The sequence below is a fragment of the Misgurnus anguillicaudatus genome, chromosome 23, assembly GCF_027580225.2.
Source record: "Misgurnus anguillicaudatus chromosome 23, ASM2758022v2, whole genome shotgun sequence".
Classification (NCBI taxonomy): domain Eukaryota; kingdom Metazoa; phylum Chordata; class Actinopteri; order Cypriniformes; family Cobitidae; genus Misgurnus; species Misgurnus anguillicaudatus.
The window spans coordinates 10,907,730-10,927,424 of NC_073359.2; positions in this window are offsets into that span (position 1 = coordinate 10,907,730).

The following is a 19,695-nucleotide window of genomic DNA, read 5'->3' on the forward strand; positions in this document are numbered from 1 at the left end:
TTCACACTCCTCAGTGTGAGATCTGTACAGATGTGTAAAGTACACAGACCACCTCATGTCTTAAAGGAGCAAGAACAGTTTAAAACACAACTTGTAGCTTTTTTCCTTTATACCATCATATTTAAAATTTGGCCTTTATTAAAGACATTGTTTTTGTTATTGCATTAGAACATAAAATCACTAAGCCACTTTAACATGCATTTTGACGTCTAGAAGCCTGTTTCACCAAAATGACTACATAAGGAGAGAATCATGTTTTTATTCCAATTAGCATGGAACCTAAAAATATAGACAAGAAAATGTGGTTTTATTTTTTATAATTTTTTTGCAAGAAATAAACAAGGTTTGTTAATTTAAGGGCATTTTCTTTACTTATTAAACAACACAATTCAATGCCTAATTCAAAACACAAGTAAAAACGAAACGGAAAATTCATATGTAGTGAACAGTACATTAAGTCATTTATTTATTCAATCTCTTGAGGTAAAATTAAACAAACGCTGAACGCGTCAGGTGTTGTTCTTAAATTGGCCGCTTGAGGGCGCTTAAGCGCTTTTGTGCTTTGGTTGCTATTACACAAACCTCCGCGGAAGTTCTGTATTATAAGTATCAGATTTTGCAGATCATTTGTTTAATCAAAGCGCATTTATATTGTGGCACCACATTGTGTTTTATATATTAATCGACACGCTATATTAAATTGTATGATTTTGTTCAGTAGTAGAGGAATGTTCCGGTTGGTTTGTCCCGCCTCTCATCCATCGTGATTGGTCAAATGACTTTAACGCACAACTGTACAAAATATTATAGTTATTCCAAATAAAATATGAGGTGAAAATTTGTGCTTGAAAATCACAGAGACCAGGCCAAAGGAGCCTGTTTATGAAAGGCAGATAGTGATGCTGGTTATTTTTTCAATTTTGAGGTTACAGAAGAAAACCAATGCCACCAATCTGAGAAAAAATATAATTGGGAATAAAGTTTCACAAAGACACTGGATTTCTTCTCAAATGTTTCAAACAACTAATTTTAAAGGAATAGTTTAAAATACTAAAATTAAAAAATAAGACCACCCTTTTACCAAAATTCATTACAACAGATTATCTGATATAATTAATTGAGGGTTTTTTTTTAAGTATTTTTGCCGTTTTAAATGTAGCCCCAAAGCTTTAAAGAAAGATTCAGTAATATGTATTGCCAGAGGGATCTGCATAACTTTCATAAAAAAACACTTTTATGTCTTCAAGAAGTGATATCTCTTAATAAGAAAGCTATTAAAACTATTCAAATTTGTGACATATTCAATATTCTACCTTACTATGCTTGTAAACTTATTTATGCCCTCTCTCCTTTAATTTCTTTCATTTTTATTCTTTTCTTATGATCTTAATGTGATTTCCATTTACATTCCATGTACTTTTACATCATGATGGTTTCTTATATTTATTATATTCACAAATCAAGTAGATCTAATAGAAGAAATTATATTTTAGTGCCCCACATTGCAGGGTTTAAACTAAAGCATTTGCTCGTAAATAGTATGCATAGGTGGAGCTTGGTCTCCGATTGGCTAAAAGGAGTTTGATCAAAATAAATTATTTTATTATTTTAATTGAGGTTCTTATTCATTTTAAACGTTACTTTGTAAGATAATGTGTAAAATAATTGTTAATCTGGCAATAATATGTGTATTTAATTAAAACGTAGCGCTCGGTAATTCGGTTATCCAGCCGTCCAATCACGATGGAGGAGAGGCGGGACAAACACTACATCGACCAACCGGAACATATTTTCTCTACTACTGAACAAAAACATAAACGTTAATATAGCGTCTCGATTAATATATATAACACCATGTGAATACGCTTTGATTAAACAAATTATATGCAAAATCTGATACTTATAAGAACTTTCGCGGAGGTTTGTATAATAGCAACCTAAGCACATAAGCGCCCTCAAGCGGCCATTTTAAGAACAGTTCAGTTGTAGAGGAAGAATGTTCCGGTTGGTCGATGTAGTGTTTGTCCCGCCTTTCCTACATTGTGATTGGACAGCTGGAAAAGTGATTTTACACGCTTTTTACACTTCTGCGATTAAGTGGACCTGACAGCGAATTAACTTAGGACCTGATTTAAACAACAAGGTTTAAAAAATACTGAATTGCTGCAATTTTTGAAGCTATTACTGAATGTTGGAGCCTGAAATGTAGTTTTTATTGCACCACCAGAGGGCGCTATGGATTAAGTGGAAACACCTGTTAATATAAATGAAGGTAGTTTTGGGTGTTTGTCAGTGTGTGCACAGGTGCCAGACACCTACGAGCCCAGCGATGACTTCTATGGCTCCAGTGTCTGCTGTTGTATACTGTATATAATGAGCAGGAACGTCAGCATTCTCAAAGATTGAATTGGTGTAAAACCAGTCCTTAAAATAAAGAAGTAAAATCAGGAGTCCTGTTTTAATCTACAACAACATTATTGTCATTTTCACACAACATACTCATTCTCATGTAACACACACCACATCAATTTCCGACAGCTACATTCCTGTATTCCCAGATAGCAATGATCTAAAACTGATAACGCATGCTTATCCAGATACTGCGAGAAAACTTATTCAGTGCAGTTTAATACTTACACATAAATTCAACAATTAAAAATGCCCAATAAATAACATTTATGAGATGTATTTACAAATGATGCCTCCAAGTTGCATGTTCGTCTGAAGTTCACACTATATGAAATACTTTTTCTTGGCAGAAAGTTTGTATATTATTTTGCATTTCTTTCAAGAGATCCTTTTAAAAATTACACACTGCACCTTTAACAGAACAAATCATTCAGTGTCAGCCATTTTAGACAGGGCAGAGAGACTTTGTGAGTCATGTACGACCATTTTAGCAAGGGCAGAGTGTTTATGGGAGTTGTGCATGATCATTCTGCCAAGATCAGGGAGTCTATGGGAGTTGTGAGACTGAGAGTCCATTGAGAGTCTATGGGGTTTGTGCACGGCTATTTTGGCATGGGCAGAGAGTCTATGGAGCTTGGGAGTTACCATATTAGCTGAGCTACAGGATTCAGGGAACTTAGGAGTAACCATCTTGGCCTTTACAGGAAAGTCTCAGAAACAGGCCTTATGGTCAGAACGGCTTAGGTTCAGTTAACTTGGTCGAAACAGATAGCTCAGGGGACTCAGAAGATTCCAACTTTTCAGCCATAACAGAAAGTGCAGAGGACTCAAGTGACCTTGGTGACTCTGATGATTTACTTGACTTTGACGATTAACTTAACTCAGATTATATAAGATCTCATGAAGCCTGAGCAATACATACACCCGAACAGATGAAAATGCTGGGCATGAGTCCTCGAAGATTCTTTGAAGCAATTTCTTCAAGAAACATGAAAGATATCCCTACAACAACATATTCCTATAACAGACAGAAGACATATCAGTAAAGCAGCTAAATGCATGATAAGACGTACATCACTGTTATATTATATTATATAGCAAAAGAAATGCAAGGACATTTTTACTACTGATTTTTAGACAAGACAGAGTTTTAAAAAAAGATTGTAACCGATAAAGAAATGTTATTGTAATTCTTTAGGACATTCAGGCTTTACCTGAACGTATTCCTGTAATGAAGCCAGCAATAATAATCATTTCTGGTGAGCCGCCACATAACCGACTGAACCCCCTCCTAAAAACACCAGAGCTGTGCTGTGTATCAGTGTCCCTTTCCTATAAATTAGACAAACACACAAAGTTGCTTTGGATAAAAGTGTCTTTACATTCATGTAAATATATTTGGAAGTGTACATTAAAAATGTAAATGTATATTGGAAAAAATGAGTCCTTAGATGAAGAGCATAACCTGTATGCATTTATTTCTAAGATTACATTAGTATCTTTTTAGTCCAGCATCCAAAAAATTGCAATAAATTAATTCTGTGATTTGAAGCTTCATCTTCCAAATTTTGATAACCTGCAAAAGCGTAAGATGCTCTTCATCCAATCCTGACCCATATCGTCTCACAATGGTTTGGTTATAAGAGTCTTAATGTACTAATGAAGAACAAAAACAATTAAAAACATCAGTTTGTATCGATCATAATTTATACGGAGTAGTTTTTTCTCTGTGAGCATACAAACACAAAATGTCTTGGCATTGGCAATAATTGTTTAACAGTAAGAATATATTTTGGTATTTAAAATACACATTTAATGCAATTATAGAAATGTGTTATCTGATTATAACTACTGATGGTAGCAAAAAATAATAACAATAATAATAATAAAGTTCATTTAAATTATGTGATCAGTATGTTAGGCTGAGTCCAAACAGTCAAAACAGTATTAGTTTCACACATAGTATTCATATTTAAGTCACTTACTACCACAGGAGACTTAACCACAGCCAGGTCAAAACCACCATAGAGCAGAGAGCTTCCCAATGATGAGAAGAGCGCTACTGCCAACATGGACAAAGTAAGATGCTGTTAAAAAGAAGTGACAAATAATCATTCATGAATTAGTAAGCACTCAAAATTCATTAAGGAGATTCTTTATTTAATAATTTACAAAATCCTTTATTATCAGCACCCAATCACCCCTAGGGCTTTTTTCTTGTTTTAAACCAAATCTTTTTTTTGTGAACAGTGCCTTTATCTTCTCAAACTTTGGAGCAACATAAGTATATATAATGTAATGTTTATTTTAGGGGCTAATAATCTGTATCATGACTATAAAACTGCTAAATTCACTTTATTCATCATCTCTTAGCTGTCTCTCACCTGTCCTGCATTTTGCATTATTTTAATTTATATACATTTTTTCAAATAAATTGTTTTCGAAAAAAACTTTTGAAAAATACTTTTATTAGGTTGATAGGCTTACTAATTTTAGGGTGCCCCCCTTAAAAGGGAGAACAGCCCCTGGACTCAAGTTATAAATAGATAGTTAGGCAAATAGGTAGCACAAAGACAAAATAATTTAATGTAGTTAAACAGAGCATGATTTGCTGACACTATAGCCTATACACTGCAACAAATTGCAATTTTAGTATTTTTTACCCCTAAACTCTACACAATTTAATTCAAAACAAGTAAAAACGAAATGGAAAATTCATATGCAGTGAACAGTACATTAGATCATTAATTTATTTATTCTCTTGAAGTAAAATTAACTCCACCGAAGGCTTAATGCGCCAGGGGTTGTTCTAAAAATGAAAAAGGATTTAAAAAATTTGACTGTTGCATGCACACGAGAAATTATAGGACGAGTGTGTGCGTGTTTTTTTTTACAGTCAATGGTTTTAACAAACGGGCGAGACGTTTATAGATGAGGGGGGGACCTTGTAGCCTGGTCCAACCAGACTCTCTTACATTCATTTCATTTGTACAGAGAGTCTGGCTACGCTCCATTGCAAAGCATTACTTCCGTTAAAGAGGGTCCTCTGTTGAAGTTTAAAACTATTGGATCTGCCAAGAGTCACTCAGGATCTGCCATAGCCAATCGCTAAAGTGTGGTCATGATGTATATCATGCGCCGAAACCGGCCGGAAACAACAAGTCCGAATGATCAGACCAACAAAACTTAGCAAACATGTTTCTTGCTCCGGCTTTAAAGGTGCAGTGTGTAAATTTTAGCGAATTGCAACCAATCAGTCCACTGCTCACCCCTCGCTTTTAAAACGCTTAGAGAAGCTACGGTAGCCCCCCCGGAAAAACGTTATTGACAGAGACAACTTAGTAAAAAAAGTTTGTCCGTTAAGGGCTTCTGTAGGCACATGGCGGCACAAAATGGCGACTTCCACATAAGGGGACCCTCGTGCATGTAGATAAAAATGTCTCATTCTAAGGTAATAAAAACAAAACTGTTAATTATAAAAAGGTCTTTATACACCCCTTAAAATATAGTTTTGTATATTATTTTGCATTTCTGTCAAGAGATCCTTCTAAATATTACACACTGCACCTTTAACTTCTGTATATTCTGTAGTTTTGCAACAACGGACCGAATAGCTTTTCTCACGTTTTTCTCCGCTGCATTACTCAACTACAACAACTCAAACTGACACACCACCTCAACGACATCGTTCTTAGCCACTCCCCTCTGTTCGCTGATTGGACCTGCAGATTTTTGCCGGACAAAAAGAAACTCTACACAGCAGTCCCAGATGTAGTACTGAAGCGAAATGATAATTAAGCGGAAGCACGTAGGAGGGCGGAGCCAGGCTAGGGACCTTGGGCAATCCAGACAAAAAAACAACACAAAGTAAAGGATAGAAGAAGTCGCGTTTCTCTCCTCTGACTTTTTAACCAATTCTGTCCAGTCAGAAATTGTAAGATTATAGACTAAAGTGAGACCATGGCTGCGTCCGAAATCGCATACTGTGACAGTACTGAATTAAACGAAATACCTACTCATCGACAATTAAAACAGTACGTTCTATATAGTATGAATATGTGAAGGCTGACTGTGGTGTCATCTGCACACTTCAAGAGTTTGATGGATGGGGGTTTTTGTTGATGGTACAGGTGCTGGAGGTAAACGAGCCCAATTTCACTTATTACAGATTATTAAGTAATTCATTGTATCTTGACAGTTCCAGCCTTACTGTCAATATTAATATAATATGTTGTTGTTGTTGTTTGTGTCTCTGATTTATATAGTTTTCACTTGCAGTGGGGTACTCTCACAATACTTCAGAAAATGGGAAATCTCACCGGTTCTTAACTCCCAATTCCGGAAGACAATTACAGGGCACGTTCCACCCAGAAAGGTCACAGCCATTTACATCCTGGCCACGACATGTTCACCCCTGTGACATCTGTTAGACAATAGTATTGTACAGTATGCTCTCACAAACAGATTCAAAAACTGCTTTTACTTTAAAAAAATGTTTTTGCACTTACATTTTTAAGTATAATCAACTTGAATTTACAATTCGCTTCAACTTGGATTTTTTTTAAACTCTACTAATGATGAGTTGCTTAAAAATGTTGATTATACTTAAAAATGGAGTGCAAAAATGTTTACCAGTGTAACATAAAGGGACGGTCATACTACACTTTTTGTTCCATTAACTTCCAGTCATGTGCATGTAAATGCATCAGATCGAAAATGCAAGCTTGTGTAACAATATTTAACATTTTGCTGTGTGCCAAAGTTCAAGTTTGGTGATTTCTGACCTGTGAATTCTTATCTGTAAGACACACCTCACACCTAAACTGTTGAACATCCTTCCTGACACTGGTCGGGGTTCAGACACATCTCTTCAGCCTGGAATACACATAATTACATCCTGTAACTTTGCATTAAGTTATGAATAACTTCTTAATAACTATCCTCTACCTAAAAAGCTATGAACAGAAGCTATACTAATTTCCTCTTTGTTTTTCTGTTTCTATGCTCATCCTGAGGTAACTACAGTAGAGATTATACCAACTCCAGTCTGGATCCCACCTCCATCACATGACCCAACACATAAGGAACGATGACACCGGCCCTTCCAAGGACTTCAGACGACACCAGCGCTGGACTATAAACTGATCTATAATATTTTTCATTTTAAGACATTTTCTGAATGTTACTTTAATGCATACATATATAAAATATAACTAATATGCATTTTATACACTATAAATGTTAAAACATGTAACAATAAATCCCACCAGAATTTGAGGTTTAGATCACATTTATACGATTTCTATGTTTTACATCTTCAGCTCCTCTATTTGGACCTAATGGGGTAGTATGAATTTCTTTACCTTTTTTTAACACAAAAAAAGATATTTTGATAAATGATGGAAGCACACAGCTGATTGACTTCCATAGTAGAAAAAACAAATATGATGGAATTCAATGGGTACCATAAACTGTGTGTTTACCATCATTTACCAAAATTTCTTTCATTATTAATTACAAAACTTCCATGATATTTGTTTCCCTACTATGGATGTCAATGGTTACAATCAGCTGTGGCTGGAAGTAAAGCCAAAGGTTTGTGCTTCACAACTTAATTTATGAATGAATGAGAGTGTGAAAGATCTGTTAAAATAATGTTACGTATCCCCACTTTTTTTAAGCGGGTAAAAATATTTAGTTCATTGTTCAGGGTCATTATAATATTGTCATATTGCTGCTGGACTTCTTAGCCTAAGGATTATTATGCAATTAACATTATTTATTAATATTTAGAATTTATAAGTGCCATGCCATCTAATAAAGAAGTGCTAATACTCTTTATACATGTGTATACCTTGCACTACACTGCTTATAGTTTATAAATATCTTTATTGTAGGTAACTCAGGTTTCTCAGGGATGAATGTATAAAACAGTTTAGCAGAGGGAGAGATCTATAGACAGTTTCAGCAGTAACAGCAAAAAAAGGCTTTCGTGGGACAAACGTAACTTCCGATAAAATTTGTCAAAGAATTAATAACAGAGTCGTGTGAGAGTAGTTTATTTATTATAACAAGCAAAATAAACTACAAGTAGATTAGCTTAGTTTAAATCATAGCTAAAGCATGTTAAAAAAACTACACTAAACTAACGTTAGGTGTAAAATGTTTACTATGTTGTATACAATGTTAACTAAAAATCGGCTGCCAACCCTCCCTTCACATAGCAGTGATCCATGATCGCCTTCTCCCCTCCTCTTTAGGAAACGAAAATATGTTATTTTCGACGAGTTATTAGTTACAGAGTTCAGTTTAGCCACTACAATTAAACAAACAGAGACCAGGAGTTAAGTTCCACACAGACGTGTGACCGTGACAATGCACTTGCCTCCAGGGTGGAGTCTTTATATATGTGAGAAATCCCCACTGACGTCACAAACAGAACGTATAAAAGGCCGCGCTCTGGGAGAATCTTCAGTTCAGTGATTCTCAGACCGAAAGCGAAGTCAATCACTGACAGCTCTCTCTCTTACGGACTTTACAGTCAGTAATTCTTACACTTTCAAAACAACTTTCATGTCTATTTAAATCTACTAGTCTACAACACTGACAGTCGTGAAATAGAGTGAAGTAGACAATACCATCATGTCTAAATCTAATGATGTGCACCGCTGACGGTCTTCAGCACTAAGCTCTGCGAAGGTTAAGCGCCCTACAGGTCAGTCAAGCACACGATAAGCAAATATTGAACTCGATAACCTTTCAGCCGTATTTCTGTGACTGGAGAAAGTCGCCAGACAGCGTCTGAGAACAAGAGATTCGCTGATAGGCGATTTTCCCTTAACTGCTCAAACTTTATCTATTACACAGACAACCGCATAAATACTACAATGAATGAAGTTTTTGCCACTATGAGAACATATAAATAATCCATTAGTGTTCGCGACACCTCTCTTGTCTATTTGTGCTGGTGGCAATTCTTGCCACCACTAATATAGCGACATCTCTGACCCATCACAGCAGCTGACCAAAACGGCCAATGAGCGGTCTAGTTATTTCTTATATGTCTATCGTTATAAGTTCTCATTTTTTAGTTGCCTGCAGCCTCGAACTCTTCTTGCTTCACGTGCAATAAAGACTCATAGTAGGAGTGTCATCTTATACAATTCAAAACTGTTCTTCACAATGTCTGTGAAGAAACACTTCAACCGTTACTATACAGATTTTAAAGCATTTTATAATGTGTTTTTTTATGTCCGGTTTGTCCAGCTGTTGGACAGAATACCATCTTGTCTACATCAGCTCCTGGGCCCGTGACCAGCAGCGGTGTACGTGATGCTCAACGGAGGTTGACCATCTCTACACAAATATAGTAAAACAAAGATAAACACAATGTAAATTACTGAAGGCCCGTGTCCTTCTGTAAAGACCTCTAATGGATACAACTATGATCAAGTTCAGGAACATGGAAGGATACAATGTGACACTGAGCTTGCTTTGGGTCGCATCCAATTGATTGAGAAACATAGAGCATGTGAATGCACAGCAAACTAATCAGAAAAGACACAACGTGAACACACGCATAATGTCATTATCATGACATCACTCTCACGTAAACTCACGCATAGCTTATTCAGAACCTTACATTACCGGTTTTATGCATTGTTTTTTCACCAAACTATATTAGATATGCGTGGTCGAATGCATGTGCATGCCGAACCGTGGAAAGATAACGGGACGATTCGATTCTTTACCGAGAACCGTTACACCCCTAACACGTGTTATAATTGATTATTTTTTTTATTATTATTATTATTATTATTATTATTATTATTATTATTACTACAATGTTTGTCAAAAAAACACAATTACAATACAGTAAAATATGATAGATTAAGAGGACTTTATAATGTGTTTTTTAAACCAAAGAATTATTTTCCATTTTTAAAAAGTCTTGTGAAATGTCCCCTTTAAATATCTAGTTTGAATCTGAGAGTGTTACGTCACTGTTAATTCAGAAAGCCCACATATGGGACCGTAGTCTCTGGGGGATATTGATTTGAATCCCACTGTACATGTCAAGCGGTTAAGAGATTAATTAAATGGTTTCTGATGGTAACATCTGTTATTTGTCATTTTTGTTTCTGCATTTTAGAAAAGCAAAAAACACGACGGAAGAAAAAGGGCATCCATTCTTACATTGATAGACAATGGCGGGCATTAAGTAATTTTTTGCTGTATCTGCCAAAATGAGGATGACCTGGAGCCAACTGATCCAGCTGATCCTCACCCAGGTCCATCTGACCTGCCGTCAAGTGCCCATAAATATGACTGGCAGAAAAGTCCCTCAGGACTCAAGCCAGTAGGCTGTCACAAACCAGGCTGTTGCCCACCTGGTTTAAATACCTTGAAGAAAACCAAACTTCAAGAACAGACTGATCCTAACCATGGTCCATTCGACCCGGAGCTTCGTACTCAACATGATCAGACTTTTTGTAAGCCAGGCCCTTTCGGCCTGCACGGTGCCTGTAGCAAAATAGTCCCTTCGGACTTGAGCAAGCAAGCCATGAAGAACCAGCCTATTGCCTGTCTGGTTCATATACCTTGAAGAAAACCAAACTTCAAGAAGAGACTGATCCTAACCATGGTCCATTCGACCCAGAGCTTCGTGCTCAGCCTGATCAGACTTTTTGTAAGCCATGCCCTTTCGGCCTGCACGGTACCCGTGAGCAAAATAGTTCCTTCGGACTTGAGCAAGCAAGCTGTGAAGAACCAGCCTATTGTCTGTCTGGTTCATATACCTTGGAGAAAACAGAAATTCAAGAAGAGACTGATCATAACCATGGTCCATTCAACCCGGAGCTTCGTGCTCAACCTGATCAGACTTTTTGTAAGCCATGCCCTTTCAGCCTGCACAGTGCCCGTGAGCAAAATAGTCCCTTCGGACTTGAGCAAGCAAGCCGTGAAGAACCAGCCTATTGTCTGTCTGGTTCATATACCTTGGAGAAAACAGAAATTCAAGAAGAGACTGATCATAACCATGGTCCATTCAACCCGGAGCTTCGTGCTCAACCTGATCAGACTTTTTGTAAGCCATGCCCTTTCAGCCTGCACAGTGCCCGTGAGCAAAATAGTCCCTTCGGACTTGAGCAAGCAAGCCATGAAGAACCAGCCTATTGCCTGTCTGGTTCATATACCTTGGAGAAAAACAAACTTCAAGAAGAGACTGATCCTAACCATGGTCTATTCGACCCGGATCTTCGTGCTCAACCTGATCAGACTTTTTGTAAGCCAGGCCCTTTCGGCCTGCACGGTGCCCGTGAGCAAAATAGTCCCTTCCGACTTGAGCAAGCAAGCCATGAAGAACCAGCCTATTGCCTGTCTGGTTCATATACCTTGGAGAAAAACAAACTTCAAGAAGAGACTGATCCTAACCATGGTCTATTCGACCCGGATCTTCGTGCTCAACCTGATCAGACTTTTTGTAAGCCATGCCCTTTCGGCCTGCACAGTGCCCGTGAGCAAAATAGTCCCTTCGGACTTGAGCAAGCAAGCCGTGAAGAACCAGCCTATTGTCTGTCTGGTTCATATACCTTGGAGAAAAACAAACTTCAAGAAGAGACTGATCATAACCATGGTCTATTCGACCCGGAGCTTCGTGCTCAACCTGATCAGACTTTTTGTAAGCCAGGCCCTTTCGGCCTGCACAGTGCCCGTGAGCAAAATAGTCCCTTCGGACTTGAGCAAGCAAGCTGTGAAGAACCAGCCTATTGTCTGTCTGGTTCATATACCTTGGAGAAAACAGAAATTCAAGAAGAGACTGATCATAACCATGGTCCATTAAACCCGGAGCTTCGTGCTCAACCTGATCAGACTTTTTGGAAGCCATGCCCTTTCAGCCTGCACAGTGCCCGTGAGCAAAATAGTCTCTTCGGACTTGAGCAAGCAAGCCGTGAAGAACCAGCCTATTGCCTGTCTGGTTCATATACCTTGGAGAAAACAGAAATTCAAGAAGAGGCTGAACCTAAACAAGGTCCCTTCGACCTGGAGCCACATGCTCAAGGTAATCAGACTTATAGTCAGCCAGGTCCATTCAGCCTGCCATCAAGGACACGTGAAAATAATTGGGATTTTAGTCCCATAAGACCCAAGCCAACGGGCTGTCACAAACCAGGCTGTTGCCCACCCGGTTCATCTAAATCAAAGCAAACAGCTCATCAAGATCCAGCTGTTCCTGAACATGGTCCGTCCAACCAGGAGCCAAGTGCTCAAAGTGATCAAAATGATCCTCAGCCAGGTCCATCTGGCCTGCAGTCAAGTGGTCATAATGATGAACAGCCTGCTAGTAAGTACACTGTTATTATTTTGTGGTTCTCTCTGTTCTGCTTTTTATTGTCAGCTTTATTTTGATATACATTTTTTATTTTATGTTTTATATATAAATATGTGTGTGTTATTTTTTCCCTTGTAGGTCGCCATAAAATTTATTTTTACCATTTCATTAAAATGGTAAAGTAGCAAAGATTTAAAATTTTATATACAATAAGGTCCAAAATTTAAAGATATAAAGAGGCAATCTGGGATTTTCAAACAAAAAAGTAAAAAATATTGAGTATCCAATTTTAGCTTACTGTTCAAATACCTAAAAGTTCATCACAATGACACTTTTTACGAAAAATTTAGATGTCTTTGGCTCTGTTGAAACACACAAGATTCTCTAAGAATTTTTTAAATTATACTGCGATAACATGAAACATCAGATTTTGTCCATGTCACCTCGAGGGGGACAAACCAAATAACGCACTTAAATTCATGTTCTTAAAGCGGCACTCTGTAATTTCTGAAAATAAAAACAAACAAAAATCAGATGTTGATTAAATACATAAAAACATCTGAGGAATCATCTGTTGTTAAAACACTGAAAACTGTAAAAAGGCTTCAGTTACAAAGGGCAACGTGACAGAGCTCAAGCTGAAACACGACTTAATATCAGCAGGGCTTTTCAATAGTTTTAGGATAGAAAAAAACTCTATTTGTCATGTTGATGTATAATGACAGATGCGGTGATCACAGACATCAGATTCGAAGCACAAAGCACATACAGAAAATTACTCTGCAAATAACTGCAGTTTTACAGTTCAAACAGAGATGGTGATAGTGAGGCAAAAGTTACAGAATGTAGCTGTAATAAATTCCTAAATAAAGACCCCACTGTATCTTAGTACAAGTGTTGAATAGAAATGAATCTTTTTTAAGCTATTTTCAGCTAACCTCTTTTAATGCTTTTGTTTTAACGTGGACATGCCGAGCCTCTTTATTCAGAACTGGCTTTCAATCTGATGCTGCTTAAACCGAAGAAAAGCCCCTACATTGTAGAAATGTTGGACTGGTTTGAAGAGGAGCATCAGTACATCATCGTTTTGGAGTTTCCACATCCCTGCATGAATCTCTGAGTTTGTCCAGAGGAATGGAGGTCATATGTCAGAAATCCAGGCACGTCATTTAATGCGCCAAGCAGTGCTTGCATCTATGGTGTCTATCAAGGGGATTTAAAGCTTGACAATGTTCTGGTCAAAACAGACATGATGGAGCTTAAATTAATAGTCTTTGGAATCAGCTAACTTTACCCCCTTCTGGGGGATGTAGAGCAGAGGTCCCCAACCACCGGGCTCTCTGACCGGCAATCACTGGTGGCTCTATAGACTTTACAGTCAGTAAAACACATTAATACCAAACGTTCATACTCACGTCTATTGACAAATACCAACATGTCTACATCAAATGACGAGCTCAAGCCCGGCAGCGGTGCACATGCAGCTGATCGAGTAAGCTTAACCCTTCTGGTGGCTGTAATTGCGGAGTTGACCAACCACAGGGACTTCATGAATCCTTTGCAAATCATGTCAATACATTAAGGCAGGGGTCTTCAACGTTTTTTGGGTCGGGGACCCCTTAGATGAGAGAGGCATGGAGCAGGGACCCCCTGATACTAAATGTGTAATACTGATCAGTAAGGTAAGCTGCTTCCTATTGGACATTAATAACCTTCAGATATTTTATTTTGGTCCGCTGGCTAAACTGAACGCGCGCCTATGCGGCCACGCACAAGCACAACTTAAAGGGGACATGTTACGTTTTTAACATATATTTTACATTTTAAGCAAAAAATAGCTTGTGGTTAAACATCATTTGGCGGACCCCTTGCAGTCCCGTCGCGGACCCCCGGTGGAAGACCCATGCATTAAGGCGTTCAACGAGGCCATTTTTAATCTTTCACGTTTTCTATTTACTATTTCATGTCATAATTGCGAGAAAACCAGAACAACAAGAGAAAATGATGCTTTGGAAAATGATATTTGTATTTTTATCTAAATATGTTTATATCAATTACAGACTGTAGAGTTTGATGTGGCTTACATTTGATTCTTTTTCTTTGTAGGTCACCATCAAAATGGCTGATAATTCGTTTATGGAGCAGTACATTGAAATTGTAAGTTGTCAAGATATTCAAAATTTATAATGCAATGGGGTCCAAAATTTGGACGATTTTTGCCATATTTGAAAAGTCGACCTTGACTAATTTTGCTGCAAATTAGGCAGATTAACAGGCTGCGTGTAAGCTTGTTTGTGTAAATATATATAAAGTTTGTGTAAAATGAAGAGGAAATATTAGAGATTCTATACTATTTCAGGTAATTCATCAAATAGGCTACTTTCTGAGATTGACACTTAACATTTTTATAAACAAAAATTATTTCTTTTGAAGCACAGAAGATGCTCAATGAAACATTTAAATCATGCTGAGATAACATGAAACATCAGGTTTTTTCCATATCGGCCCGAGGGAAACAAACCAAATAACAAGACCTTAATGTCCTTAAAGTAAAAAAGTAAAAATGGGGGCACTATCCAATCCTATTATAAAGCTGAAAAAGGCAGGATATTATTTAGTGTAACTTCAATTAGGTTCAGATGACCTAGGGTGAGGGCAAGTAAAATATGCTTTAATTTTTTATTTTTGGGTAAATCATTATAAATCTGCTGCTATTAAAACCCTGCGTGACTCTGGCTAAGTTGATGAAAGACAATGACGTCGTCTCTTCAATATTGGTGACTTCTCACATAATGCAGATATAAATTAGAAGAAAACTGAAAATATTGTTTCTTAAACTTTCACCATTGCTTTATATAGTGCACATTTCAGAGGCTTGTAGATGACAATAATGTTTTTAAACCTAAATCTGATCCTGTACAATACAGATCCAATACAACTAACATTAGCTGTTCATCGGAAGACTTATGATTGGTCAGGTCTCCTGTCAATCAAACTTCTGCAACGGGATTTATACAAGTGGGGCTGCTGTAAGTGCAGGCAGCCTAAGAACAGCAAAGATACTTTTATTATGGATATAGCAACCTTTGGTATTCTTTCATTAGAAAACCTGCAACATTCAACTTGACAAGCGTGCAACGCCTTAGCGAGTCAATAATGATCAGTGATATCTGTTCCCTGTGTTTAGCAGCTATAGCAGCATTGTTATACTAAGCTTGCAGGCTTCCCTAGAGAGGGTCTTTGCTTTCAGTATGCTAACCTTATTTGCCTTTTCTGTATCGGACTCTATCAGATCTAGCCTGACTACGTCAGACTTCGTACTTCCGCTAAATTTCATTACGCTTCTGTACTCAGTCTGAGATACCTCCCATTCAAACCGTTTTCCTCCGGTCTCAAAACGACCGTCCAATCAACGAACAGAGGGCGGGCTGAGAGCAGTGACGTAGACGCTAAACGCCGAATCACGGTTGTAGTTTGTTGTGGACATGGAGACACAGAAAGCTATTTGCTCTGTTGTGGAGAACCGGCACTTGCCAACTTAAACCCGAACAAGAAAAGTGTTTGTTAAACATTTGAATGCAGATTATGTTGTTGCCCTACTCCCGACAAGTTTTTGGAAAAGTTTAATTTATCAACTTTACCGATCGTCAGCGAGAAACTGTGTGCAGCACAGCTTGACGTGCACAACGATCGAGAAATCATGGAATGGAATTATATTGTTCACAGTTAATGGTAGAGGACGCGTGGGCAAGCATTCTTTGGTGACATTCCTGATTAACCAGAAAATAAGGTAGGAAGATTTAATTAACATATGGTTATGGTTGTCTGGTGGAAGAGTTTGAGAGGAGAGAGGGGCGTTCCTCCCGTTAGACGTGAGTGGAAAGCCACCGTAAGGATAGTGTTCAACTAGCTCTGGCACGATTTACTTTAAAGTTACATAATCTGCAAAAGTCGTTCATAGCCATGTTAACTCTGGTATTTCGCTCAATGGGTTTATACGTGTATTTTACATCAGAGATTCGATGCGGCTGATCCGGCGCATAAAGCACATCATATCCAAATGTTATGTGTGATTGGCTTACGTTTAGACCAATGATTTTAAACTTCAGACAAGCCCCTCCCACGAGAAGGAAAACGATTGTCAATTATGCCCAGCCAGACTCTGTCTATGAAGCGAAGCAAAATAGCAGAGGATGGTATTACCAGGCTATATCAGATCCACTGCGAATGTAATTTCGTTGTGTTGGCAGCCAGCCTCATCTCGCATGAGGCTACAAAGCGCAGGTGTGTGCTTGGCATCGAGCACCACTGTGATCATGGCCAGTTTAACTTCTGCGCAGTCGCTTAACTTTTTTCTCCTGCTGTATGTGTTTTGCGCAGTCGGGGCACACAATACTATTATTATTTATATTATTACATTTAATAACATTTAATATAACACTTGATGCCACAAGATTTAAGCAGTATTTGCATTAACTCTTTCGCCGCCAATGACGAGATATCTTGTCAATTAAGAGAAAATGCTTCCCTGCCAATGACGAGAATTTCCGGCATTATCTACCAGGTGGCGCACTTCCACAACTTATACAACTCGGAAGTAGCGCCCACCTGAAAGAGAAAGAACTCTGTGTGTATTTTAAAGACCGCTCTGCATCTGATCTCTATCAAAAGTCCTTCACAAAAATGGAATTATCTCAGCTTTTTGCTCAAAATTGGGTGTTTTTGAAGAAACCTCTCCATATTTGAGAGGTGATAAAAAGAGAACTAATGAAGGTAGGATGAAACTTTTTTTTAAGCAGAGGGTCTGTTCTTTCATTTGATTTATTGTTTGTTTATATGTTTAAAGAAGAACAATTTCAGGAAGACATTAAACTTTTGTAAAAATCATAAAAAATGCTGCCGCTGGCTGGCAACTTTTTTTTTAAATGCTGGCGGGGAAAGAGTTAAAGGCGGAGTCCACAATGTTTGAAAAACGCTTTGGAAAAGGAGACGGGCTGACTACCAAAACACACTTACAGCCAATCAGCAGTAAGGAGCGTGTCTACTAACCGACATCCTTGCCGAGTTGTGTATGTGTGGGGCGGGTCTATCAACAGAAGGTCCAGATTCTATTGGGGTAGGGGCGTGTTTGTTTAGGTGATTTCAAATATCAACATTGGCTTTCAAACATCGTGGACTCCGCCTTTAAACATCGACAACATGGCTGCAAAAGTATTCTGAAAATATCACCACAAGTTATGTTTACACAAGGACTTTTGAAAAAAGTATGAATGGTCGTAATTTCTTAAGTTGATCTTAAATACATGAAACCAAACACATTGAGGCAATTGTCCTGTATCTGCAACACAAAAAAAAAGTTTCACACAGACCTTTCATGTATGTATCCTCATGAAAATTATGCATTATACTAGCTTATAATTAAAAACTAGAATTAAAGAAGATAATGTAGTGATATGTGTACAGGAGATTGTGAAAGACTGTTAATTGTGGGGCACGGGGTTGCTGGAGAGAGAGATTGTTTATGTGCGTTAGTAAAATAAAGCCAGAAATGTTTACCAAACTGTCTACTCTATATCACAGAATATTAGATCATTTTATAAAAAATAATGAGACATTTTTAATTTTTGCTATTATTTTGCCACGAATAAACAAATAATGCAGGATTGCAAAAAAAAAACAAAAAAAAAAAACGCATAATAAACTGCTTGTTAATGTTCGCGTCTCCCACTAGCATGTAAAAAGTGATGTAATATGATAACATAATACATTTGGGGCGATTTGAGGTCGGTACATTCTTTAATCGAGCCGTAGTTTGTTTTTAACCGGACCGAGACCTCCTTTTCAGCTGGGTCTCAGTAAGGTTGTTTGGTTTTCACCCGAGTTCGATTGCTGTATTCACACCTGCCCAAAAGTGCACACCTGCACTAAGGAGGAAAAAGATCTTGAATTCGATTCAATCGAACCAAACAAGACAGGTGTGAATACGCCCTAATCTTTAACTTCCTTATGACCGTACAGATTTTTTTATAACCATACATTAAAAAGTCATTGATCATATACCGTAAAACTTCAAATAATAGCCTAGTCCCAAATAGACGCCTGGTGTGACGACAGGTTTGGGTAAATAAACGCCTGTCTCAAATAAAGGCCTGGTCTGTTTTTTAGTTTCGGGTTGTATTTAATCTTCTAAAACCCGTCAGATAGTCTGTTTAAGACAGTTCTATGGTGCAGATTGAACACGCTAAAGTTTTTTTTGCTTACCGGTAGATGTCACGTGACAGACGCAGTCGTTCCGTTACTCATCACTATGACAACACAACAAGCTTCGTCGCCAGGATTGAGGTGATGATGACAGTAGCGAAGTGGCAATCGGGAGAGTCGGGACTTTTCCCGGTGGGCCGGTAGTGTTTTGAGGCCGCTGATAATAGCCGGGCTTTCAGTCTTTTGTCATGCATGCACTCCCGCCACACATTGTATTTCTCGCGCGGAAACACTATTTATCATATTTAATATGCTGCAGCGCCCAAAATGTATCTGGCCGCACTGCTCTCTCTCTCTATCAAGCCCGTCTTCCCTAGAGTTCTAGTCGAGCGAGCCAATACAAAAAAAAGAGAAAGAGGCTACACAATAGCCAATCAGAAAATAGCACTGTTGTATCTGGGTAAGATTTCACGCAACAACCAATAAAAAAAACATATCCTTGTTTGCTTTATTTATACTGCCAATAATTTAAGACTGTTGTTATTACGCGAACTAATTTGTTAAACACATTCAAATTAAAAATAAAACGTAATATATGTGGTAACCTCCTGCTTGTCATGCTGGAACAATTAAATTAAAAGCCTGTCTCTTATAGACGCCTGTCTCTTTTAGACGCCTGGTGTGATAATAGGTTTGGGAAAATAAAAGCCCGGGCTATTATTTGAAGTTTTACGGTAGTGTGTTTTTTACCCTAA